Raw genomic sequence first — 27,610 nt, forward strand, 5'->3', positions numbered from 1 at the left:
GACTAACCTCTCATCTCGAGTTGATTTTTGGTCCACGGAGCTCTTTCGTGTTGCTACAGTGACGTCAGGATCCCTCTAGCCTTGAAACAGTGTTCTTGGGGTTTCTCTGGAGTGCCATCAAGAAAATCAAGGCTCCTTTCATGTGTGATGTGCAACACAGAATTGCTCTGCACGCAGTGCAGGGGAATCGGGCCTCATCTCGCGGCGAGGGGGAAGTCTCATGGTTTTTCTCGAGTTGCGGCGGGAACCTGGGGTATATTCTCGAGTTACGACGGGGATGGCCCTTCCACACACGTGTTTATTCAGCGACGGCAGGACTCCTGCCTAGTTGCGAGGGACAACTCGGGATTCTCCTCGAGGCTTGGCAGGGCAATTGGGACGCCTCTCCAGCTGAGGCGGGAGACCAAGGGTCCCTTTCCACGTGCCACAGGAATCCTGGGACTCCTATCAAGTTTCACGAGGAGTCAGGCATCGTCTCCTTTGGATGCACTGATCTCCGCGTACCTCTGAAGTTTTCAAAGGATATGAGGCCTCCGGTCGCGATGAGGTGGGGAACTAGGTCTTTCTCTGTGGTCTACACAGGTGATTCAGACATCCTTTCGTCTTGGGAGATGCAAGACGAGCCTGCATTCAAGTCACTGCAGGGATATCCGGCCTCATTTCGAGTCAGGGCATCGCGGTTTCCATTACACTTGAGGCCGCAAACTCACGGTCCCTCTAACATACCTAAAGCTGAGAGAAGCCTCCTCTTGAGGTGCTTGTGGTAAGGTGGTATTCCTCTGGAGTCGAAGCGAGGGACTAACCTCTCATCTCGAGTTGATTTTTGGTCCACGGAGCTCTTTCGTGTTGCTACAGTGACGTCAGGATCCCTCTAGCCTTGAAACAGTGTTCTTGGGGTTTCTCTGGAGTGCCATCAAGAAAATCAAGGCTCCTTTCATGTGTGATGTGCAACACAGAATTGCTCTGCACGCAGTGCAGGGGAATCGGGCCTCATCTCGCGGCGAGGGGGAAGTCTCATGGTTTTTCTCGAGTTGCGGCGGGAACCTGGGGTATATTCTCGAGTTACGACGGGGATGGCCCTTCCACACACGTGTTTATTCAGCGACGGCAGGACTCCTGCCTAGTTGCGAGGGACAACTCGGGATTCTCCTCGAGGCTTGGCAGGGCAATTGGGACGCCTCTCCAGCTGAGGCGGGAAACCAAGGGTGCCTTTCAAAGTGCCACAGGAATCCTGGGACTCCTATCAAGTTTCATTAGGAGTCAGGCATCGTCTCCTTTGGAGGCACTGATCTCCGCCTACCTCTAGAGTTTTCAAAGGATGTGAGGCCTCAGGTCGCGATGAGGTGGGGAACTAGGTCTTTCTCTGTGGTCTCCACAGGGGATTCAGACATCCTTTCGTCTTGGGAGGTGCAAGACGAGCCTGCATTAAAGTCACTGCAGGGATATCCGGCCTTATTTCACGTCAGTGCATTGCAGTGTCCATTCCACTTGAGGCCGCAAACTCAGGGTCCCTCTAACATACCTAGAGCTGAGAGAAGCCTCCTCTTGAGGTGCTTGTGGTAAGGTGGTGTTCCTCTGGAGTCGAAGCCAGGGACTAACCTCTCATCTCGAGTTGATTGTTGGTCCACGGAGCTCTTTCGTGTTGCTACAGTGACCTCAGGATCCCTCTAGCCTTGAAACAGTGTTCTTGGGGTTTCTCTGGAGTGCCACCATGGAAATCAAGGCTCCTTTCATGTTTGATGTGCAAGACGGAATTGCTCTGCACACAGTGCAGGGGAATCGGGCCTCATCTCACGGAGAGAGGGAAGTCTCATGGTTTTTCTCGAGTTGTGGCGGGAATCTGGGGTATATTCTCGAGTTACGACGGGGAAGGCCCTTTCACACACGTGTTTATTCAGCGACGGCAGGACTCCTGCCTAGTTGCGGGGACAACTCGGGATTCTCCTCGAGGCTTGGCAGGTCAATTGGGACGCCTCTCCAGCTGAGGCGGGAGACCAAGGGTCCCTTTCCACGTGCACAGGAATCCTGGGACTCCTATCAAGTTTCACGAGGTGTCAGGCATCGTCTCCTTTGGAGGCACTGATCTCCGCGTACCTCTGAAGTTTTCAAAGAATGTGAGGCCTCCGGTCGCGATGAGGTGGGAACTAGGTCTTTCTCTGTGGTCTCCACAGGGGATTCAGACATCCTTTCGTCTTGGGAGATGCAAGACGAGCCTGCATTCAAGTCACTGCAGGGATATCCGGCCTTATTTCGAGTCAGGGTATAGCGGTGTCCATTCCGCTTGAGGCCAAAGACTCAGGGTCCCTCTCACATACCTAGAGCTGAGAGAAGCCTCCTCTTGAGGTGCTTGTGGTAAGGCGGTATTCCTATGGAATCGAAGCCAGGGACTAACCTCTCATCTCGAGTTGATTTTTGGTCCATGGAGCTCTTTCGTGTTGCTACAGAGACCTCAGGATCCCTCTAGCCTTGAAACAGTGTTCTTGGGGTTTCTCTGGTGTGCCATCAAGGAAATCAAGGCTCCTTTCCAGTGTGATGTGCAACACGGCATTGCTCTGCACGCAGTGCAGGGGAATCGGGCCTCATCTCGTGGTGAGGGGGAAGTCTCATGGTTTTTCTCGAGTTGCGGCGGGAACCTGGGGTATATTCTCGAGTTACGACGGGGATGGCCCTTCCTCACACGTTTGTTCAGCGACGTCAGGACTCCTGCCTAGTTGCGAGGGACAACTCGGGATTCTCCTCGAGGCTTGGCAGGGCAATTGGGACGCCTCTCCAGCTGAGGCGGGAGACCAAGGGTCCCTTTCCACGTGCCACAGGAATCCTGGGAATCCTATCAAGATTCACGAAGAGTCAGGCATCGTCTCCTTTCGAGGCACTGATCTCCGCGTACCTCTGGAGTTTTCCAAGGATGTGAGGCCTCCGGTCGCGATGAGGTGGGGAACTAGGTCTTTCTCTGAGGTCTCCACAGGGGATTCAGACATCGTTTCGTCTTGGGAGATGCAAGACGAGCCTGCATTCAAGTCACTGCAGGCATATCCGGCCTTATTTCGAGTCAGGGCATAGCGGTGTCCATTCCGCTTGAGGCCAAAGACTCGGGTTCCCTCTCACATACCTAGAGCTGAGAGAAGCCTCCTCTTGAGGTTCTTGTGGTAAGGTGGTATTCCTCTGGAGTCGAAGCCAGGGACTAACCTCTCATCTCGAGTTGATTTCTGGTCCGCGGAGCTCTTTCCTGTTGCTACAGTGACCTCAGGATCCCTCTAGCCTTGAAAGAGTGTTCTTGGGGTTTCGCTGGAGTGCCATCAAGGAAATCAAGGCTCCTTTCCTGTGTGATGTGCAACACGGCATTGCTCTGCACGCAGTGCAGGGGAATCGAGCCTCATTTCGCGGCGAGGGGGAAGTCTCATGGTTTTTCTCGAGTTGCGGCGGGAACCTGGGGTATATTCTCGAGTTACGACGGGGATGGCCCTTCCACACACGTGTTTGTTTAGCGACGTCAGGACTCATGCCTAGTTTTAATGGACAACTCGGGATTCTCCTCGAGGCTTGGCAGGGCAATTGGGACGCCTCTCCAGCTGAGGCGGGAGACCAAGGGTCCCTTTCCACGTGCCACAGGAATCCTGGGACTCCTATCAAGTTTCACGAGGAGTCAGGCATCGTCTCCTTTGGAGGCACTGATCTCCGCGTCCCTCTGGAGTTTTCAAAGGTTGTGAGGCCTCCGGTCGCGATGAGGTGGGGAACTAGGTCTTTCTCTGTGGTCTCCACAGGGGATTCAGACATCCTTTCGTCTTGGGAGATGCAAGACGAGCCTGCATTCAAGTCACTGCAGGGATATCCGGCCTTATTTCGAGTCAGGGCATCGCGGTGTCCATTCCACTTGAGCCCGCAAACTCAGGGTCCCTCTCACATACCTAGAGCTGAGAGAAGCCTCCTCTTGAGGTGCTTGTGGTAAGGCGGTATTCCTATGGAGTCGAAGCCAGGGACTAACCTCTCATCTCGAGTTGATTTTTGGTCCATGGAGCTCTTTCGTGTTGCTACAGAGACCTCAGGATCCCTCTAGCCTTGAAACAGTGTTCTTGGGGTTTCTCTGGAGTGCCATCAAGGAAATCAAGGCTCCTTTCATGTGTGATGTGCAACACGGAATTGCTCTGCACGCAGTGCAGGGGAATCAGGCCTCATCTCGCGGCGAGGGGGAAGTCTCATGGTTTTTCTCGAGTTGCGGCGGGAACCTGGGGTATATTCTCGAGTTACGACGGGGATTGCCCTTCATCACACGTTTGTTCAGCGACATCAGGATTCCTGCCTAGTTTCGAGGGACAACTCGGGATTCTCCTCGAGGCTTGGCAGGTCAATTGGGACGCCTCTCCAGCTGAGGCGGGAGACCAAGGGTCCCTTTCCACGTTCCACAGGAATTCTGGGACTCCTATCAAGTTTCATGAGGAGTCAAGCATCGTCTCCTTTGGAGGCACTGATCTCCGAGTCACTCTGGAGTTTTCAAAGGATGTGAGGCCTCCGGTCGCAGTGAGGTGGGGAACTAGGTCTTTCTCTGTGGTCTCCACAGGGGATTCAGACATCCTTTTGTCTTGGGAGATGCAAGACGAGCCTGCATTCAAGTCACTGCAGGGATATCCGGCCTTATTTCGAGTCAGGGCATCGCGGTGTCGATTCCACTTGAGGCTGCAAACTCAGGGTCCCTCTCACATACCTAGAGCTGAGAGAAGCCTCCCCTTGAGGTGCTTGTGGTAAGGTGGTATTCCTCTGGAGTCGAAGCCAGGGACTAACCTCTCATCTCGAGTTGATTTTTGGTCCACGGAGCTCTTTCCTGTTGCTACAGTGACCTTAGGATCCCTCTAGCCTTGAAACAGTGTTCTTGGGGTTTCTCTGGAGTGCCATCAAGGAAATCAAGGCTCCTTTCCTATGTGATGTGCAACACGGCATTGCTCTGCACGCAGTGCAGGGGAATCGGGCCTCATCTGGCGGCGAGGGGGAAGTCTCATGGTTTTTCTCGAGTTGCGGCGGGAACCTGGGGTATATTCTCGAGTTACGACGGGGATGGACTTCCACACACGTGTTTGTTCAGCGACGTCAGGACTCCTGCCTAGTTGCAAGGGACAACTCAGGATTCTCCTCGAGGCTTGGCAGGGCAATTGGGACGCCTCTCCAGCTGAGGCGGGAGACCAAGGGTCCCTTTCCACGTGCCACAGGAATCCTGGGACTCCTATCAAGTTTCACGAAGAGTCAGGCATCGTCTCCTTTGGAGGCACTGATCTCCGCGTCCCTCTGGAGTTTTCCAAGGATGTGAGACCTCCGGTCGCGATGATGTGGGGAACTAGGTCTTTCTCTGTGGTCTCCACAGGGGATTCAGACATCCTTTCGTCTTGGGAGATGCAAGAAGAGCCTGCATTCAAGTCACTGCAGGCATATCCGGCCTTATTTCGAGTCAGGGCATCGCGGTGTCCCTTCCACTTGAGGCCGCAAACTCAGGGTCCCTTTCACATACCTAGAGCTGATAGAAGCCTGCTCTTGAGGTGCTTGTGGTAAGGTGGTATTCCTCTGGAGTCGAAGCCAGGGACTTACCTCTCATCTCGAGTTGATTTTTGGTCCCCGGAGCTCTTTCGTGTTGCTACAGTGACCTCAGGATCCCTCTAGCCTTGAAACAGTGTTCGTGGGGTTTCTGTGGAGTGCCATCAAGGAAATCAAGGCTCCTTTCCTGTGTGATGTGCAACACGGCATTGCTCTGCACGCAGTGCAGGGGAATCGGGCCTCATCTCGCGGCGAGGGGGAAGACTCATGGTTTTTCTCGAGTTGCGGCGGGAATCTGGGGTATAAATTCGAGTTACCACGGGGATGGCCCTTCCACACACGTGTTTGTTCAGCGACGTCAGGACTCCTGCCTAGTTGCGAGGGACAACTCGGGATTCTCCTCGAGGCTTGGCAGGGCAATTGGGACGCCTCTCCAGCTGAGGCGGGAGACCAAGTGTCCCTTTCCACGTGCCACAGGAATCCTGGGACTCCTATCAAGTTTCACGAGGAGTCAGGCATCGTCTCCTTTGGAGGCACTGATCTCCGCGTCCCTCTGGAGTTTTCAAAGGATGTGAGGCCTCTGGTCGCGATGAGGTGGGGAACTAGGTCTTTCTCTGTGGTCTCCACAGGGGATTCAGACATCCTTTCGTCTTGGGAGATGCAAGACGAGCCTGCATTCAAGTCACTGTAGGCATATCTGGCCTTATTTCGAGTCAGGGCATCGCGGTGTCCATTCCACTTGAGGCCGCAAACTCAGGGTCCCTCTCACATACCTAGAGCTGAGAGAAGCCTCCTCTTGAGGTGCTTATGGTAAGGCGGTATTCCTATGGAGTCGAAGCCAGGGACTAACCTCTCATCTCGAGTTGATTTTTGGTCCACGGAGTTCTTTCCTGTTGCTACAGAGACCTCAGGATCCCTCTAGCCTTGAAACAGTGTTCTTGGGGTTTCTCTGGAGTGCCATCAAGGAAATCAAGGCTCCTTTCCTGTGTGATGTGCAACACGGCATTGCTCTGCACACAGTGCAGGGGAATCGGGCCTCATCTCGCGGCGAGGGGGAAGTCTCATGGTTTTTCTCGAGTTGCGGCGGGAACCTGGGGTATATTCTCGAGTTACGACGGGGATGGCCCTTCCACACACGTTTGTTCAGCGACGTCAGGACTCCTGCCTAGTTTCGAGGGACAACTCGGGATTCTCCTCGAGGCTTGGCAGGTCAATTGGGACGCCTCTCCAGCTGAGGCGGGAGACCAAGGGTCCCTTTCCACGTGCCACAGGAATTCTGGGACTCCTATCAAGTTTGACGAGGAGTCAGGCATCGTCTCCTTTGGAGGAACTGATCTTCGCGTACCTCTGGAGTTTTCAAAGGATGTGAGGCCTCCGGTCGCAATGAGGTGGGGAACTAGTTCTTTCTCTGTGGTCTCCACAGGGGATTCAGACATCCTTTTGTCTTGGGAGATGCAAGACGAGCCTGCATTCAAGTCACTGCAGGGATATCCGGCCTTATTTCGAGTCAGGGCATCGCGGTGTCCATTCTACTTGAGGCCGCAAACTCAGGGTCCCTCTCACATACCTAGAGCTGAGAGAAGCCTCCTCTTGAGGTGCTTGTGGTAAGGTGGTATTCCTCTGGAGTCGAAGCCAGGGACTAACCTCTCATGTCGAGTTGATTTGTGGTCCCCGGAGCTTTTTCGTGTTGCTACAGTGACCTCAGGATCCCTCTAGCCTTGAAACAGTGTTCTTGGGGTTTCTCTGGAGTGCCATCAAGGAAATCAAGGCTCCTTTCCTGTGTGATGTGCAACACAACATTGCTCTGCACGCAGTGCAGGGGAATCGGGCCTCATCTCACGGCGAGGGGGAAGTCTCATGGTTTTTCTCGAGTTGCAGCGGGAACCTGGGGTATATTCTCGAGTTACGACGGGGATGGCCCTTCCACACACGTGTTTGTTCAGCGACATCAGGACTCCTGCCTAGTTGCGAGGTACAACTCGGGATTCTCTTCGAAGCTTGGCAGGGCAATTGGGACGCCTCTCCAGCTGAGGCGGGAGACCAAGGGTCCCTTTCCACGTGCCACAGGAATCCTGGGACTCCTATCAAGTTTCACGAGGAGTCAGGCATCGTCTCCTTTGGAGGCACTGATCTCCGCGTCCCTCTGGAGTTTTCCTAGGATGTGAGACCTCCGGTCGCGATGAGGTGGGGAACTAGGTCTTTCTCTGTGGTCTCCACAGGGGATTCAGACATCCTTTTGTCTTGGGAGATGCAAGACGAGCCTGCATTCAAGTCACTGCAGGCATATCCGGCCTTATTTCGAGTCAGGGCATCACAGTGTCCATTCCACTTGAGGCCGCAAACTCAGGGTCCCTCTCACATACCTAGAGCTGACAGAAGCCTCCTCTTGAGGTGCTTGTGGTAAGGTGGTATTCCTCTGGAGTCGAAGCCAGGGACTAACCTCTCATCTCGAGTTGATTTGTGGTCCACGGAGCTCTTTCGTGTTGCTACAGAGACCTCAGGATCCCTCTAGCCTTGAAACAGTGTTCTTGGGGTTTCTCTGGAGTGCCATCCAGGAAATCAAGGCTCCTTTCCTGTGTGATGTGCAACACGGCATTGCTCTGCACGCAGTGCAGGGGAATCGGGCCTCATCTCGCGGCGAGGGGGAAGTCTCATGGTTTTTCTCGAGTTGCGGCGGGAACCTGGGGTATATTCTCGAGTTATGTCGGGGATGGCCCTTCCACACACGTGTTTGTTCAGCGATGTCAGGACTCCTGCCTAGTTGCGAGGGACAACTCGGGATTCTCCTCGAGGCTTGGCAGGGCAATTGGGACGCCTCTCCAGCTGAGGCGGGAGACCAAGGGTCCCTTTCCACGTGCCACAGGAATCCTGGGACTCCTATCAAGTTTCACGAGGAGTCAGGCATCGTCTCCTTTGGAGGCACTGATCTCCACATCCCTCTGGAGTTTTCAAAGGATGTGAGGCCTCCGGTCGCGATGAGGTGGGGAACTAGGTCTTTCTCTGTGGTCTCCACAGGGGATTCAGACATCCTTTCGTCTTGGGAGATGCAAGACGAGCCTGCATTCAAGTCACTGCAGGGATATCCGGCCCTTTTTCGAGTCAGGGCATCGCGGTGTCCATTCCACTTGAGGCCGCAAACTCAGGGTCCCTCTCACATACCTAGAGCTGAGAGAAGCCTCCTCTTGAAGTGCTTGTGTTAAGGTGGTATTGCTCTAGAGTCGAAGCCAGGGACTAACCTCTCATCTCGAGTTGATTTGTGGTCCACGGAGCTCTTTCGTGTTGCTACAGTGACCTCAGGATTCCTCTATCCTTGAAACAGTGTTCTTGGTATTTCTCTGGAGTGCCATCAAGGAAATCAAGGCTCCTTTCCTGTGTGATGTGCAACACGGCATTGCTCTGCACGCAGTGCAGGGGAATCGGGCCTCATCTCGCGGCGAGGGGGAAGTCTCATGGTTTTTTCTCGAGTTGCGGCGGGAACCTGGGGTATATTCTCGAGTTACGACGGGGATGGCCCTTCCACACACGTGTTTGTTCAGCGACGTCAGGACTCCTGTCTGGTTGCGAGGGACAACTCGGGATTCTCCTCGAGACTTGGCAGGGCAATTGGGACGCCTCTCCAGCTGAGGCAGGAGACCAAAATTCCCTTTCCACGTGCCACAGGAATCCTGGGACTCCTATCAAGTTTCACGAGGAGTCAGGCATCGTCTCCTTTGGAGGCACTGATCTCCGCGTCCCTCTGGAATTTTCAAAGGATGTGAGGCCTCCGGTCACGATGAGGTGGGGAACTAGGTCTTTCTCTGTGGTCTGCACAGGGGATTCAGACATCCTTTCGTCTTGGGAGAGGCAAGACGAGCCTGCATTCAAGTCACTGCAGGGATATCCGGCCTTATTTCGAGTCAGGGCATCGCGGTCTCCATTCCACTTGAGGGCGCAAACTCAGAGTTCCTCTCACATACCTAGAGCTCAGAGAAGCCTCCTCTTGAGGTGCTTGTGGTAAGGTTCTATTCCTCTGGAGTCGAAGCCAGGGACTAACCTCTCATCTCGAGTTGATTTTTGGTCCACGGAGCTCTTACATGTTGCTACAGTGACCTCAGGATCCCTCTAGCCTTGAAAGAGTGTTCTGGGGTTTCTCTGGAGTGCCATCAAGGAAATCAAGGCTCCTTTCCTATGTGATGTGCAACACTGCATTGCTCTGCACGCAGTGTAGGGGAATCGGGCCTCATCTCGCGGCGAGGGGGAAGTCTCATGGTTTTTCTCGAGTTGCGGCGGGAACCTGGGGTATATTCTCGAGTTACGACGGGGATGGCCCTTCCACACACGTGTTTGTTTAGCGACGTCAGGACTCATGCCTAGTTTTAATGGACAACTCGGGATTCTCCTCGAGGCTTGGCAGGGCAATTGGGACGCCTCTCCAGCTGAGGCGGGAGACCAAGGGTCCCTTTCCACGTGCCAAAGGAATCCTGGGACTCCTATCAAGTTTCACGAGGAGTCAGGCATCGTCTCCTTTGGAGGCACTGATCTCCGCGTCCCTCTGGAGTTTTCAAAGGATGTGAGGCCTCCGGTCGCGATGAGGTGGGAACTAGGTCTTTCTCTGTGGTCTCCACAATGGATTCAGACATCCTTTCGTCTTGGGAGATGCAAGACGAGCCTGCCTTCAAGTCACTGCAGGGATATCCGGCCTTATTTCGAGTCAGGGCATCACAGTGTCCATTCCACTTGAGGCCGCAAACTCAGGGTCCCTCTCACATACCTAGAGCTGAGAGAAGCCTCCTCTTGAGGTGCTTGTGGTAAGGCGGTATTCCAATGGATTCGAAGCCAGGGACTAACCTCTCATCTCGAGTTGATTTTTGGTCCATGGAGCTCTTTCATGTTGCTACAGAGACCTCAGGATCCCTCTATCCTTGAAACAGTGTTCTTGGGGTTTCTCTGGTGTGCCATCAAGGAAATCAAGGCTCCTTTCCTGTGTGATGTGCAACACGGCATTGCTCTGCACGCAGTGCAGGGGAATCGGGCCTCATCTCGCGGCGAGGGGGAAGTCTCATGGTTTTTCTCGAGTTGCGGCGGGAACCTGGGGTATATTCTCGAGTTACGACGGGGATGGCCGTTCCTCACACGTTTGTTCAGCGACGTCAGGACTCCTGCCTAGTTTCGAGGGACAACTCGGGATTCTCCTCGAGGCTTGGCAGGTCAATTGGGACGCCTCTCCAGCTGAGGCGGGAGACCAGGGGTCCCTTTCCACGTGCCACAGGAATTCTGGGACTCCTATCAAGTTTCACGAGGAGTCAGGCATCGTCTCCTTTAGAGGCACTGATCTCCGCGTCCCTCTGGAGTTTTCAAAGGATGTGAGGCCTCCGGTCGCGATGAGGTGGGGAACTAGGTCTTTCTCTGTGGTCTCCACAGGGGATTCAGACATCCTTTCGTCTTGGGAGATGCAAGACGAGCCTGCATTCAAGTCACTGCAGGGATATCCGGCCTTATTTCAGTCAGGGCATCGCGGTGTCCATTCCGCTTGAGGCCGCAAACTCAGGGTCCCTCTCACATACCTAGAGCTGAGTGAAGCCTCGTCTTGAGGTGCTTGTGGTAAGGTGGAATTCCTCTCGAGTCGAAGCCAGGGACTAACCTCTCATCTCGAGTTGATTTTTGGTCCACGGAGCTCTTTCGTGTTGCTACAGTGACCTCAGGATCCCTCTAGCCTTGAAACAGTGTTCTTGGGGTTTCTCTGGAGTGCCATCAAGGAAATCAAGGCTCCTTTCCTGTGTGATGTGCAACACGGCATTGCTCTGCACGCTGTGCAGGGGAATCGGGCCTCATCTCGCGGCGAGGGGGAAGTCTCATGGTTTTTCTCGAGTTGCGGCGGGAACCTGGGGTATATTCTCGAGTTACGACGGGTATGGCCCCTCCACCCACGTGTTTGTTCAGCGACGTCAGGACTCCTGCCTAGTTGCGAGGGACAACTCGGGATTCTCCTCGAGGCTTGGCAAGGCAATTGGGACGCCTCTTCACCTGAGGCGGGAGACCAAGTGTGCCTTTTCACGTACCGCAGGAATCCTGGGACTCCTATCAAGTTTCACGAGGAGTCAGGCATCGTCTCCTTTGGAGGCACTGATCTCCGCGTCCCTCTGGAGTTTTCAAAGGATGTGAGGCCTCCGGTCGCGATGAGGTGGGCAACTAGGTCTTTCTCTGTGGTCTCCACAGGGGATTCAGACATCCTTTCGTCTTGGGAGATGCAAGACGAGCCTGCATTCTAGTCACTGCAGGCATATCCGGCCTTATTTCGAGTCAGGGCATCGCGGTGTCCATTCCGCTTGAGGCCGCAAACTCAGGGTCCCTCTCACATACCTAGAGCTGAGCGAAGCCTCCTCTTGAGGTGCTTGTGGTAAGTTGGTATTCCTCTGGAGTCCATGCCAGGAACGGAACCCTCATCTCGAGTTGATTTGTGGTCCACGGAGCTCTTTCGTGTTGCTACAGTGACCTCAGGATCCCTCTAGCCTTGAAACAGTATTCTTGGGCTTTCTCTGGAGTGCCATCAAGGAAATCAAGGCTCCTTTCCAGTGTGATGTGCCACACGGCATAGCTCTGCACGCAGTGCAGGGGAATCGGGCCTTATCTCGTGGCGTGGGGGAAGTCTCATGGTTTTTCTCGAGTTGCGGCGGGAACCTGGGGTATATTCTCGAGTTACGACGGGGATGGCCCTTCCACACACGTGTTTGTTCAGCGACGTCATGACTCCTGCCTAGTTGCGAGGGACAACTCGGGATTCACCTCGAGGCTTGGCAGGGCAATTGGGACGCCTCTCCAGCTGAGGCGGGAGACCAAGGGTTCCTTTCCACGTGCCACAGGAATCCTGGGACTCCTATCAAGTTTCACAAGGAGTCAGGCATCGTCTCCTTTGGAGGCACTGATCTCCACGTCCCTCTGGAGTTTTCAAAGGATGTGAGGCCTCCGGTCGCGATGAGGTGGGGAACTAGGTCTTTCTCTGTGGTCTCCACAGGGGATTCAGACATCCTTTCGTCTTGGGAGATGCAAGAAGAGCCTGCATTCAAGTCACTGCAGGGAAATCCGGCCTTATTTCGAGTCAGGGCATCGCGGTGTCCATTCTACTTGAGGCCACAAACTCAGGGTCCCTCTCACATACCTAGAGCTGAGAGAAGCCTCCTCTTTAGGTGCCTGTGGTAAGGTGGTATTCCTCTGGAGTCGAAGCCAGGGACTAACCTCTCATCTCAAGTTGATTTTTGGTCCACGGAGCACTTTCGTGTTGCTACAGTGACCTCAGGATCCCTCTAGCCTTGAAACAGTGTTCTTGCGCTTTCTCTGGAGTGCCATCAAGGAAATCAAGGCTCCTTTCCTGTGTGATGTGCAACACGGCATTGCTCTGCACGCAGTGAAGGGGAATCGGGCCTCATCTCGCGGCGATGGGTAAGTCTCATGGTTGTTCTCGAGTGGCGGCGGGAACCTGGGATATATTCTCGAGTTACGTCGGGGATGGCCCTTCCACACACCTATTTGTTCAGCGACGTCAGGACTCCTGCCTAGTTGCGAGGGACAACTCGGGATTCTCCTCGAGGCTTGGCAGGGCAATTGGGACGCCTCTCCAGCTGAGGCGGGAGACCAAGGTTCCCTTTCCACGTTCCACAGGAATCCTGGGTCTCCTATCAAGTTTCACGAGGAGTCAGGCATCGTCTCCTTTGGAGGCACTGATCTCCGCATCTCTCTGGTGTTTTCAAAGGATGTGAGACCTCCGTTCACGATGAGGTGGGGAACTAGTTCTATCTCTGTGGTCTCCACAGGGGATTCAGACATCCTTTCGTCTTGGTAGATCCAAACGAGCCTGCATTCAAGTCACTGCAGGCATATCCGGCCCTATTTCGAGTCAGGGCATCGCGGTGTCCATTCCAATTGATGCCGCAAACTCAGAGTCCCTCTCACATACCTAGAGCTGAGAGAAGCCTCCCCTAGAGGTGCTTGTGGTAAGGTGGAATTCCTCTGGAGTCGAAGCCAGGGACTAACCTCTCATCTCGAGTTGATTTTTGGTCCACGGAGCTCTTTCGTGTTGCTACAGTGACCTCAGGATCCCTCTAGCCTTGAAACAGTGTTCTTGGGGTTTCTCTGGAGTGCCATCTAGCAAATCAAGGCTCCTTTCCTGTGTGATGTGCAACACGGCATTGCTCTGCACGCAGTGCAGGGGAATCGGGCCTCATCTCGCGGCGAGGGGGAAGTCTCATGGTTTTTCTCGAGTTGCGGCGGGAACCTGGGGTATATTCTCGAGTTACGACGGGGATGGCCCTTCCACACACGTGTTTGTTAAGCGACGTCAGGACGCCTGCCTAGTTGCGAGGGACAACTCGGGATTCTCCTCGAGGCTTGGCAGGGCAATTGGGACGCCTCTCCAACTGAGGCGGGAGACCAAGTGTGCCTTTTCATGTACCGCAGGAATCCTGGGACTCCTATCAAGTTTCCCGAGGAGTCAGGAATCGTCTCCTTTGGAGGCACTGATCTCCGCGTCCCTCTGGAGTTTTCAAAGGATGTGAGGCCTCCGGTCGCGATGCGGTGGGGAACTAGGTGTTTTTCTGTGGTCTCCACAGGGGATTCAGACATACTTTCGTCTTGGGAGATGCAAGACGAGCCTGCATTCAAGTCACTGCAGGCATATCCGGCCTTATTTCGAGTCAGGGCATCGTGGTGTCCATTCCACTGGAGGCCGCAAACTCAGGGTACCTCTCACATACCTAGAGCTGAGAGAAGCCTCCTCTTGAGGTGCTTGTGGTAAGGTTCTATTCCTCTGAAGTCGAAGCCAGGGACTAACCTCTCATCTCGAGTTGATTTTTGGTCCACGGAGCTCTTTCGTGTTGCTACAGTGACCTCAGGATCCCTCTAGCCTTGAAACAGTGTTCTTGGGGTTTTTCTGGAGTGCCGTCAAGGAAATCAAGGCTCCTTTCATGTGTGATGTGCAACACGAATTGCTCTGCACGCAGTGCAGGGGAATCGGGCCTCATCTCGCGGCGAGGGGTAAGTCTCAGATTTTTTCTCGAGTTGCGGCGGGAACCTGGGGTATATTCTCGAGTTACGACGGGGATGGCCCTTCCACCCACGTGTTTGTTCAGCGACGGCAGGACTCCTGCCTCGTTTCGAGGGATAACTCGGGATTCTCCTCGAGGCTTGGCAGGGCAATTGGGACGCATATCCAGCTGAGGCGGGAGACCAAGGGTCCATTTCCACGTGCCACAGGAATCCTGGGACTCCTATCAAGTTTCACGAGGAGTCAGGCATCGTCTCCTTTGAAGGCACTGATCTCCGCGTCCCTCTTGGGTTTTCCAAGAATGTGAGGCCTCCAGTCGCCATGAGGTGGGGAACTAGGTCTTTCTCTGTTGTCTCCACAGGGGATTCACACATCCCTTCGTCTTGGGAGATGCAAGACGAGCCTGCATTCAAGTCACTTCAGGCATATCCGGCCTTATTTCGACTCAGGGCATCGCGGTGTCCATTCCACTTGAGGCCACAATCTCACGGTCCCTCTCACTTACCTAGAGCTGAGAGAAGCCTCCTCTTTAGGTGCTGTGGTAAGGTGGTATTCCTCTGGAGTCGAAACCAGGGACTAACCTCTCATTTCGAGTTGATTTTTGTTCCACGGAGCTCTTTCGTGTTGCTACAGTGACCTCAGGATCCCTCTAGCCTTGAAACAGGGTTCTTGGGGTTTCTCTGGAGTGCCATCAAGGAAATCAAGGCTCCTTTCCTGTGTGATGTGCAACACGGCATTGCTCTGCACGCAGTGCAGGGGAATCAGGCCTCATCTCGCGGCGAGGGGGAAGTCTCATGGTTTTTCTCGAGTTGCGGCGGGAACCTGGGGTATATTCTCGAGTTACGACGGGGATGGCCCTTCCACACACGTGTTTGTTCAGCGACGTCAGGACTCCTGCCTAGTTGCGAGGGACAACTCGGGATTCTCCTCGAGGCTTGGCAGGGCAATTGGGATGCCTCTCCAGCTGAGGCGGGAGACCAAGCGTGCCTTTTCACGTACAGCAGCAATCCTGGGACTCCTATCAACTTTCACGAGGAGTCAGGCATCGTCTCCTTTGGAGGCACTGATCTCCGCGTCCATCTGGAGTTTTCCAAGAATGTGAGGCCTCCGGTCGCGATGAGGTGGGGAACTAGGTGTTTTTCTGTTTTCTCCACAGGGGATTCAGACATACTTTCGTCTTGGGAGATGCAAGACGAGCCTGCATTCAAGTCACTGCAGGCATATCCGGACTTATTTCGAGTCAGGGCATCGTGGTGTCCATTCCACTGGAGGCCACAAACTCAGGGTACCTCTCACATACCTAGAGCTGATAGAAGCCTCCTCTTGAGGTGCTTGTGATAAGGTTCTATTCCGCTGGAGTCGAAGCCAGGGACTAACCTCTCATCTCGAGTAGATTTTTGATCCTCGGAGCTCTTTCGTGTTGCTACAGTGACCTCAGGATTCCTCTAGCCTTGAAACAGTGTTCTTGGGGTTTCTCTGGAGTGCCATCAAGGAAATCAAGGCTCCTTTCCTGTGTGATGTGCAACACGGCATTGCTCTGCACGCAGTGCAGGGGAATCGGGCCTCATCTCGGGGCAAGGGGGGGTGTCATGGTTTTTCTCGAGTTGCGGCGGGAACCTGGGGTATATTCTCGAGTTACGACGGGGATGGCCCTTGCACACACGTGTTTGTTCAGCGACGTCAGGAGTTCTGCCTAGTTGCGCGGGACAACTCGGGATTCTCCTCGAGGCTTGGCAGGGCAATTGGAATGCCTCTCCAGCTGAAGCGGGAGACCAAGTGTCCCTTTCCACGTGCCACAGGAATCCTGGGACTCCTATCAAGTTTCACGAGGAGTCATGCATCGTCTCCTTTGGAGGCACTGATCTCCGCGTACCTCTGGAGTTTTCAAAGGATGTGAGGCCTCCGGTCGCGATGAGGTGGGGAACTAGGTCTTTCTCTGTGGTCTCCACAGGGATTTCAGACATCCTTTCGTCTTGGGAGGTGCAAGACGAGCCTGCATTCAAGTCACTGCAGGGATATCCGGCCTTATTTCGAGTCAGGGAATCGCGGTGTCCATTCCACTTGAGGCCGCAAACTCAGGGTCCCTCTCACATACCTAGAGCTGAGAGAAGCCTCCTCTTGAGGTGCTTGTTGTAAGGTGGTATTCCTCTGGAGTCGAAGCCAGGGACTAACCTCTCATCTCGAGTTGATTTCTGGTCCACGGAGCTCTTTCGTGTTGCTACAGTGACCTCAGGATCCCTCTAGCCTTGAAACAGTGTTCATGGCGTTTCTCTGGAGTGCCATCAACTAAATCAAGGCTCCTTTCCTGTGTGATGTGCAACACGGAATTGCTCTGCTCGCAGTGCAGGGGAATCGCGCCTCATCTCGGGGCAAGGGGGGTGTCATGGTTTTTCGCGAGTTGCGGCGGGAACCTGGGGTATATTCTCGAGTTACGACGGGGATGGCCCTTCCACACACGTGTTTGTTCAGCGATGTCAGGAGTTCTGCCTAGTTGCGAGGGACAACTCGGGATTCTCCTCGAGGCTTGGCAGGGCAATTGGGACGCCCCTCCAGCTGAGGCAGAGACCAAGGGTCCCTTTCCACGTGCCACAGGAATCCTGGGACTCCTATTAAGTTTCACGAAGAGTCAGGCATCGTCTCCTTTGGAGGCACTGATCTCCGCGTACCTCTGGAGTTTTCAACAGATGTGAGGACTCCGGTCGCGATGAGGTGGGGAACTAGGTCTTTCTCTGTGGTCTCCACATGGGATTTAGAGATCCTTTCGTCTTGGCAGATGCAAGACGAGCCTGCATTCAAGTCACTGCAGGGATATCCGGCCTTATTTCGAGTCAGGGTATCACAGTGTCCATTCCACTTGAGGCCGCAAACTCAGGGTCCCTCTCACATACCAAGAACTGAGAGAAGCCTCCTCTTGAGGTGCTTGTGGTAAGGTGGTATTCCTCTGGACTCGAAACCAGGGACTAACCTCGCATCTCGAGTTGATTTTTGATCCTTGGAGCTCTTCCGTGTGGCTTCAGTTAACTCAGTATCCCTCTAGCCTTAAAACAGTGTTCTTGGGGTTTCTCTGGAGAGCCATCAAGGAAATCAAGGCTCCTTTCCTGTGTGATGTGCAACACGGAATTCCTCTGCACACAGTGCAGGGGAATCGGTCCTCATCTATCGGCGAGGGGGAAGTCTCATGGTTTTTCTCAACTTGCGGCGGGAACCTGGGTTATATTCTCAAGTTACGACGGGGATGTACCTCGCACACACGTGTTTGTTCAGGGACATAACGACTCCAGCCTAGTTGCAAGTGACAACTCGGGATTCTCCTCGAGGCTTGGCAGGGCAATTGGGACGCCTCTCCAGCTGAGGCGGGAGACAAACGGTCCCTTTCCACGTGCCACAGGAATCCTGGGACTCCTATCAAGTTTCATGAGGAGTCAGGCATTGTCTCCTTTGGAGGCACTGATCTCCACGTCCCTCTGGAGTTTTCAAAGGATGTGAGGCCTCCGGTCGCGATGAGGTGGAGAACTTGGTCTTTCTCTGTGGTCTCCACAGGGTATTCAGACATCCTTTCGACTTGGGAGATGCAAGACGAGCCTGCATTCAAGTCACTGCAGGGATATCTGGCCTTATTTCGAGTCAGGGCATAGCGGTGTCCATTCCACTTGAGGCCGCAAACTCAGGGTCCCTCTCACATACCTAGAGCTGAGAGAAGCCTCCTCTTGAGGTGCTTGTGGTAAGGTGGTATTCCTCTGGAGTCGAAGCCAGGGACTAACCTCTCATCTCGAGTTGATTTTTGGTCCACGGAGCTCTTTCGTGTTGCTACAGTGACCTCAGGATCCCTCTAGCCTTGAAACAGTGTTCTTGGGCTTTCTCTGGAGTGCCATCAAGGAAATCAAGGCTCCTTTCCTGTGTGATGTGCAACACGGCTTTGCTCTGCACGCAGTGCAGGGGAATCAGGCCTCATCTCGCGGCGAGGGGGAAGTCTCATGGTTTTTCTCGAGTTGCGGCGGGAACCTGGGGTATATTCTCGAGTTAGGACGGGGATGGCCCTTCCACACACGTGTTTGTTCAGCGACGTCAGGACTCCTGCCTAGTTGCGAGGGACAACTGGGAATTCTCCTCGAGGCTTGGAGGGCATTTGGGATGCCTCTCCAGCTGAGGCGGGAGACCAAGGTTCCCTTTCCACGTGCCACAGGAATCCTGGGACTCCTATCAAGTTTCTCGAGGAGTCATGCATCGTCTCCTTTGGAGGCGCTGATCTCCGCGTACCTCTGGAGTTTTCAAAGATGTGAGGCCTCCGGTCGCGATGAGGTGGGGAACTAGGTCTTTCTCTGTGGTCTCCACAGGGGATTCAGACATCCTTTCGTCTTGGGAGATGCAAGACGAGCCTGCATTCAAGTCAATGCAGGGATATCCGGCCTTATTTCGAGTCAGGGCATCGCGGTGTCCATTCCACGTGAGGCCGCAAACACAGGGTCTCTCTCACATACCTAGAGCTGAGAGAAGCCTCCTCTTGAGGTGCTTGTGGTAAGGTGGTATTCCTCTGGAGTCGAAGCCAGGGACTAACCTCTCATCTCTAGTTGATTTTTGGTCCACGGAGCTCTTTCGTGTTGCTACAGTGACCTCAGGATCCCTCTAGCCTTGAAACAGTGTTCTTGGGGTTTCTCTGGAGTTCCATCAAGGAAATCAAGGCTCCTTTCTGTGTGATGTGCAACACGGAATTGCTCTGCACGCAGTGCAGGGGAATCGGGCCTCATCTCGCTGCGAGGGGAAAGTCTCATGGTTTTTCTCGAGTTGCGGCGGGAACCTGGGGTATATTCTCGAGTTACGACGGGGATGGCAGTTCCACACACATGTTTGTTCAGCGACGTCAGGACTCCTGCCTAGTGGACGGACAACTCGGGATTCTCCTCGAGGCTTGGCAGGGCAATTGGGATGCCTCTCCAGCTGAGGCGGGAGACCAGGGGTCCCTTTCCACGTGCCACAGGAGTCCTGGGACTCCTATCAAGTTTCCCGAGGAGTCAGGCATCGTCTCCTTTGGAGGCACAGATCTCTACATACCTCTGGAGTTTTCAAAGGATGTGAGGCCTCCGGTCGCGATGAGGTGGTGAACCTGGTAATTCTCTGTGGTCTCCACAGGGGATTCAGACATCCTTTCGTCTTGGGAGATGCAAGACGAGCCTGCATTCAGGTCACTGCAGGGATATCCGGCCTTTCTTCAATCCAGGGCATCGCGGTGTCCATTCCACTTGAGGCCGCAAACTCAGGGTCCCTCTCACATACCTAGAGCTGACAGAAGCCTCCTCTTGAGGTGCTTGTGGTAAGTTGGTATTCCTCTGGAGTTGAAGCCAGGGACTAACCTCTCATCTCGAGTTGATTTTTGGTCCACGGAGCTCTTTCGTGTTGCTACAGTGACCTCAGGATCCCTCTTGCCTTGAAACAGTGTTCTTGGGGTTTCTCTGGAGTGCCATTAAGGAAATCAAGGCTCCTTTCATGTGTGATGTGCAACATGGAATTGCTCTGCATGCAGTGCAGGGGAATCAGGCCTCATCTCGCAGCGAGGGGGAAGTCTCATGGTTTTTCTGGAGTTGTGGCGGGAACCTGGGGTATATTCTCGAGTTACGACGGGGATGGCCCTTCCACACACGTGTTTGTTCAGCGACGTCAGGACTCCTGCCTAGTTGCGAGGGACAACTCGGGATTCTCCTCGAGGCTTGGCAGGGCAATTGGGACGCCTCTCCAGCTGAGGCGGGAGACCAAGGGTCCCTTTCCACGTGCCACAGGAATCCTGGGACTCCTTTCAACTTTCACGAGGAGTCAGACATCGTCTCCTTTGGAGGCATTGATCTCCGCGTCCCTCTGGAGTTTTCAAAGGATGTGAGGCCTCTGGTCGCGATGAGTTGGGGAACTAGGTCTTTCTCTGTTGTCTCCACAGGGGATTCAGACGTCCTTTCGTCTTGGGAGATGCAAGACAAGCCTGCATTCTAGTCACTGCAGGGATATCCGGCGTTATTTCGAGTCAGGGTATCGCGGTGTCCATTCCACGTGAGGCCGCAAACTCAGGGTCCCTCTCACATACCTAGAACTGAGAGAAGCCTCTTCTTGAGGTGCTTGTGGTAAGGTGGTATTCCTCTGGAGTCGAAGCCAGGGACTAACCTCTCATCTCGAGTTGATTTTTGGTCCACGGAGCACTTTCTTGTTGCTACATTGACCTCAGGATCCCTCTTGCCTTGAAACAGTGTTTTGGGGGTTTCTCTGGAGTGCCATTAAGGAAATCAAGGCTCCTTTCATGTGTGATGTGCAACACGGAATTGCTCTGCACGCAGTGCAGGGGAATCAGGCCTCATCTCGCGGCGAGGGGGAAGTCTCATGGTTTTTCTGGAGTTGCGGCGGGAACCTGGGGTATATTCTCGAGTTAGGACGGGGATGGCCCTTCCACACACGTGTTTGTTCAGCGACGTCAGGACTCCTGCCTAGTTGCGAGGGACAACTGGGAATTCTCCTCGAGGCTTGGAGGGCATTTGGGAAGCCTCTCCAGCTGAGGCGGGAGACCAAGGTTCCCTTTCCACGTGCCACAGGAATCCTGGGACTCCTATCAAGTTTCTCGAGGAGTCATGCATCGTCTCCTTTGGAGGCGCTGATCTCCGCGTACCTCTGGAGTTTTCAAAGGATGTTAGGCCTCCGGTCGCGATGAGGTGGGGAACTAGGTCTTTCTCTGTGGTCTCCACAGGGGATTCAGACATCCTTTCGTCTTGGGAGATGCAAGACGAGCCTGCATTCAAGTCAATGCAGGGATATCCGGCCTTATTTCGAGTCAGGGCATCGCGGTGTCCATTCCACGTGAGGCCGCAAACACAGGGTCTCTCTCACATACCTAGAGCTGAGAGAAGCCTCCTCTTGAGGTGCTTGTGGTAAGGTGGTATTCCTCTGGAGTCGAAACCAGGGACTAACCTCTCATCTCGAGTTGATTTTTGGTCCACGGAGCTCTTTCGTGTTGCTACAGTGACCTCAGGATCCCTCTAGCCTTGAAACAGTGTTCTTGGGGTTTCTCTGGAGTTCCATCAAGGAAATCAAGGCTCCTTTCTGTGTGATGTGCAACACGGAATTGCTCTGCACGCAGTGCAGGGGAATCGGGCCTCATCTCGCTGCGAGGGGAAAGTCTCATGGTTTTTCTCGAGTTGCGGCGGGAACCTGGGGTATATTCTCGAGTTACGACGGGGATGGCAGTTCCACACACATGTTTGTTCAGCGACGTCAGGACTCCTGCCTAGTGGACGGACAACTCGGGATTCTCCTCGAGGCTTGGCAGGGCAATTGGGATGCCTCTCCAGCTGAGGCGGGAGACCAGGGGTCCCTTTCCACGTGCCACAGGAATCCTGGGACTCCTATCAAGTTTCCCGAGGAGTCAGGCATCGTCTCCTTTGGAGGCACAGATCTCTACATACCTCTGGAGTTTTGAAAGGATGTGAGGCCTCCGGTCGCGATGAGGTGGGGAATTACGTCTTTCTCTGTGGTCTCCACAGGAGATTCAGACATCCTTTCCTCTTGGGAGATGCAAGACGAGCCTGCATTCAAGTCACTGCAGGGATATCCGGGCTTATTTTGAGTCAGGGCATCGTGGTGTCCATTCCACGTGAGGCCGCATACTCAGGGTCCCTCTCACATACCTAGAGCTGACAGAAGCCTCCTCTTCAGGTGCTTGTGGTAAGGTGGTATTCCTCTGGAGTCGAAGCCAGGGACTAACCTCTCATCTCGAGTTGATTTTTGGACCTCGGAGCTCTTTCGTGTTGCTACAGTGACCTCAGGATCCCTCTGGCCTTGAACCAGTGTTCTTGGGGTTTCTGTGGAGTGCCATCAAGGAAATCAAGGCTCCTTTCATGTGTGATGTGCAACACGGAATTGCTCTGCACCCAGTGCAGGGGAATCAGGCCTCATCTCGCGGCGAGGGGAAGTCTCATGGTTTTTCTCGAGTTGCGGCGGGAACCTGGGGTATATTCTCGAGTTACGACGGGGATGGCCCTTCCACACACGTGTTTGTTCAGCGACGTCAGGACTCCTGCCTAGTTGCAAGGAACAACTCGGGATTCTCCTCGAGGCTTGGCAGGGCAATTGGGACGCCTCTCCAGCTGAGGCGTGAGACCAAGGGTCCCTATCCACGAGCCACAGGAATCCTGGGACTCCTATCAAGTTTCACGAGGAGTCAGGCATCGTCTCCTTTGGAGGCAGTGATCTCCACATACGTCTGGAGTTTTCAAAGGATGTGAGGCCTCCGGTCGCGATGAGGTGGGGAACTAGGTCTTTCCCTGTGGTCTCCACAGGGGATTCAGACATCCTTTCCTCTTGGGAGATGCAAGACGAGCCTGCATTCAAGTCACTGCAGGGATATCCGGGCTTATTTTGAGTCAGGGCATCGCGGTGTCCATTCCACGTGAGGCCGCATACTCAGGGTCCCTCTCACATACCTAGAGCTGAGAGAAGCCTCCTCTAGAGGTGCTTGTGGTAAGGTGGTATTCCTCTGGAGTCGAAGCCAGGGACTAACCTCTCATCTCGAGTTGATTTTTGATCCTCGGAGCTCTTTCGTGTTGCTACAGTGAACTCAGGATCCCTCTGGCCTTGAAACAGTGTTCTTGGGGTTTCTCTGGAGTGCCATCAAGGAAATCAAGGCTCCTTTCCTGTGTGATTTGCAACACGGAATTGCTCTGCACCCAGTGAAGGGGAATCAGGCCTCATCTTGCGGCGAGGGGGAAGTCTCATGGTTTTTCTCGAGTTGGGGCGGGAACCTGGGGTATATTCTCGAGTTACGACGGGGATGGCCCTTGCACACACGTGTTTGTTCAGCGACGTCAGGACTCCTGCCTAGTTGCGAGGGACAACTCGGGATTTTCCTCGAGGCTTGGCAGGGCAATTGGGACGCCTCTCCAGCTGAGGCGGGAGACCAAGGGTCCCTTTCCACGTGCCACAGGAATCCTGGGAGTCCTATCAAGTTTCACGAGGAGTCAGGCATCGTCTCCTTTGGAGGCACTGATCTCCGCGTACCTCTGAATTTGCAAAGAATTTGAGGACTCCGGTCGCGATGAGGTGGGGAACTACGTCTTTCTCTGTGGTCTCCAAGGGAATTCAGATATCCTTTCGTCTTGGGAGATGCAAGACGAGCCTGCATTCATGTCACTGCATGGATATCCGGCCTTAATTCGAGTAAGGGCATCGCGGTGTCCATTCCACGTGAGGCCGCAAACTCAGGGTCCCTCTCACATACCTAGAGCTGAGAGAAGCCTCCTCTTGAGGTGCTTGTGGTAAGGTGGTATTCCTCTGGAGTCGAAGCCAGGGACTAACCTCTCATCTCGAGTTGATTTTTGGTCCACAGAGATCTTTCGTGTTGCTACAGTGACGTCAGGATCCCTCTAGCCTTGAAACAGTGTTCTTGGGGTTTCTCTGGAGTGCCATCAAGGAAATCAAGGCTCCTTTCCTGTGTGATGTGCAACACGGCTTTGCTCTGCACGCAGTGCAGGGGAATCTGGCCTCATCTCGCAGCAATGGGGAAGTCTCAAGGTTTTTCTTGAGTTGGGGCGGGAACCTGGGGTATATTCTCGAGTTACGACAGGAATGGCCCTTCCACACACGTGTTTGTTCAGCGACGTCAGGACTCCTGCCTAGTTGCGAGGGACAACTCGGGATTCTCCTCGAGGCTTGGCAGGGCAATTGGGACGCCTCTCCAGCTGAGGCGGGAGACCAAGGGTCCCTTTCCACGTGCCACAGGAATCCTGGGACTCCTATCAAGTTTCACGAGGAGTCAGGCATCGTCTCCTTTGGAGGCACTGATCTCCACATACCTCTGGAGTTTTCAAAGGTTGTGAGGCCTCCGGTCGCGATGAGGTGGGGAACTACGTCTTTCTCTGTGGTCTCCACAGGGGATTCAGACATCCTTTCGTCTTGGGAGATGCAAGACGAGCCTGCATTGAAGTCACTGCAGGGATATCCGGGCTTATTTTGAGTCAGGGCATCGCGGTGTCCATTCCACGTGAGGCCGCATACTCAGGGTCCCTCTCACATACCTAGAGCTGAGAGAAGCCTCCTCTTGAAGTGCTTGTTTTAAGGTGGTATTCCTCTGGAGTCGAAACCAGGGACTAACCTCTCATCTCGAGTTGATTTTTGGTCCACGGAGCTCTTTCGTGTTGCTACAGTGACCTCAGGATCCCTCTAGCCTTGAAACAGTGTTCTTGGGGTTTCTCTGGAGTTCCATCAAGGAAATCAAGGCTCCTTTCTGTGTGATGTGCAACACGGAATTGCTCTGCACGCAGTGCAGGGGAATCGGGCCTCATCTTGCTGCGAGGGGAAAGTCTCATGGTTTTTCTCGAGTTGCGGCGGGAACCTGGGGTATATTCTCGAGTTACGACGGGGATGGCACTTCCACACACATGTTTGTTCAGCGACGTCAGGACTCCTGCCTAGTGGACGGACAACTCGGGATTCTCCTCGAGGCTTGGCAGGGCAATTGGGACGCCTCTCCAGCTGAGGCGGGAGACCAGGGGTCCCTTTCCACGTGCCACAGGAATCCTGGGACTCCTATCAAGTTTCACGAGGAGTCAGGCATCGTCTCCTTTGGAGGCACAGATCTCTACATTCCTCTGGAGTTTTCAAAGGATGTGAGGCCTCCGGTCGCGATGAGGTGGTGAACCTGGTAATTCTCTGTGGTCTCCACAGGGGATTCAGACATCCTTTCGTCTTGGGAGATGCAAGACGAGCCTGCATTCAAGTCACTGCAGGGATATCCGGCCTTATTTCGATCCAGGGCATCGCGGTGTCCATTCCACGTGAGGCCGCAAACTCAGGGTCCCTCTCACATACCTAGAGCTGACAGAAGCCTCCTCTTGAGGTGCTTGTGGTAAGTTGGTATTCCTCTGGAGTCGAAGCCAGGGACTAACCTCTCATCTCGAGTTGATTTTTGGTCCACGGAGCTCTTTCGTGTTGCTACAGTGACCTCAGGATCCCTCTTGCCTTGAAACAGTGTTCTTGGGGTTTCTCTGGAGTGCCATTAAGGAAATCAAGGCTCCTTTCATGTGTGATGTGCAACACGGAATTGCTCTGCATGCAGTGCAGGGGAATCAGGCCTCATCTCACAGCGAGGGGGAAGTCTCATGGTTTTTCTCGAGTTGCGGCGGGAACCTGGGGTATATTCTCGAGTTACGACGGGGATGGCCCTTCCACACACGTGTTTGTTCAGCGACGTCAGGACTCCTGCCTAGTTGCGAGGGACAACTCGGGATTCTCCTCGAGGCTTGGCAGGGCAATTGGGACGCCTCTCCAGCTGAGGCGGGAGACCAAGGGTCCCTTTCCACGTGCCACAGGAATCCTGGGACTCCTTTCAACTTTCACGAGGAGTCAGACATCGTCTCCTTTGGAGGCATTGATCTCCGCGTCCCTCTGGAGTTTTCAAAGGATGTGAGGCCTCCGGTCGCGATGAGTTGGGGAACTAGGTCTTTCTCTGTTGTCTCCACAGGGGATTCAGACGTCCTTTCGTCTTGGGAGATGCAAGACAAGCCTGCATTCTAGTCACTGCAGGGATATCCGGCGTTATTTCGAGTCAGGGTATCGCGGTGTCCATTCCACGTGAGGCCGCAAACTCAGAGTCCCTCTCACATACCTAGAACTGAGAGAAGCCTCTTCTTGAGGTGCTTGTGGTAAGGTGGTATTCCTCTGGAGTCGAAGCCAGGGACTAACCTCTCATCTCGAGTTGATTTTTGGTCCACGGAGCACTTTCTTGCTGCTACAGTGACCTCAGGATCCCTCGAGGCTTGAAACAGTGTTCTTGGGGTTTCTCTGGAGTGCCATCAAGGAAATCAAGGCTCCTTTCCTGTGTGATGTGCAAAACGGAATTGCTCTGCACGCAGTGCAGGGGAATCGGGCCTCATCTCGCGGCGAGGGGAAAGTCTCATGGTTTTTCTCGAGTTGCGGTGGGAACCTGGTGTATATTCTCGAGTTACGACAGGGATGGCCCTTCCACACACGAGTTTGTTCAGTGACGTAAGGACTCCTGCCTAGTTGTGAGGGACAACTCGGGATACTCCTCGAGGCTTGGCAGGGCAATTGGGACGCCTCTCCATCTGAGGCGGGAGAACAAGGGTCCCTTTCCACGTGCCACAGGAATCCTGGGACTCCTATCAAGTTTCACGAGGAGTCAGGCATCGTCTCCTTTGGAGGCACTGATCTCCGCGTACCTCTTTAGTTTGCAAAGGATGTGAGGCCTCCGGTCGCGATGAGGTGGGGAACTAGGTCTTTCTCTGTGGTCTCCACAGGGGATTCAGACATCCTTTCATCTTAGGAGATGCAACACGAGCCTACATTCAAGTCACTGCAGGGATATCTGGCCTTATTTCGAGTCAGGGCTTCGCGGTGTCCATTCCACGTTAGGCCGCAAATTCAGGTTCCCTCTCACATACCTAGAGCTGAGAGAAGCCCCCTCTTGAGGTGCTTGTGGTAAGGTGGTATTCCTCTGGAGTCGAAGCCAGGGACTAACCTCTCATTTCGAGTTGATTTTTGGTCCACGGAGCTCTTTCGTGTGGCTACAGTGACCTCAGGATCCCTCTAGCCTTGAAACAGTGTTTTTGGGGTTTTTCTGGAGTGCCATCAAGGAAATCAAGGCTCCTTTCATGTGTGATGTGCAACACGGCATTGCTCTGCACGCAGTGCATGGTAATCGGGCCTCATCTCGCAGCGAGGGGGAAGTCTCATGGTTTTTCTCGAGTTGCGGCGGGAACCTGGGGTATATTCTCGAGTTACGACGGGGATGGCCCTTCCACACACGTGTTTGTTCAGCGACGTCAGGACTCCTGCCTAGTTGCGAGGGACAACTCGGGATTCTCCTCGAGGCTTGGCAGGGCAATTGTGACGCCTCTCCAGCTGAGGCGGGAGACCAAGGGTCCCTTTCCACATGCTACAGGAATCCTGGGGCTCCTATCAATTTTCACGACGATTCAGGCATCTTCACCTTTGGAGGCACTGATCTCTGCGTACCTCTGGAGTTTTCAAAGGATGTGAGGCCTCCGGTCGCGAGGAGGTGGGAAACTAGGTCTTCTTCTGTGGTCTCCACAG

Source organism: Cervus elaphus, chromosome 30 (assembly GCF_910594005.1).
Source record: "Cervus elaphus chromosome 30, mCerEla1.1, whole genome shotgun sequence".
Classification (NCBI taxonomy): Eukaryota; Metazoa; Chordata; class Mammalia; order Artiodactyla; family Cervidae; genus Cervus; species Cervus elaphus.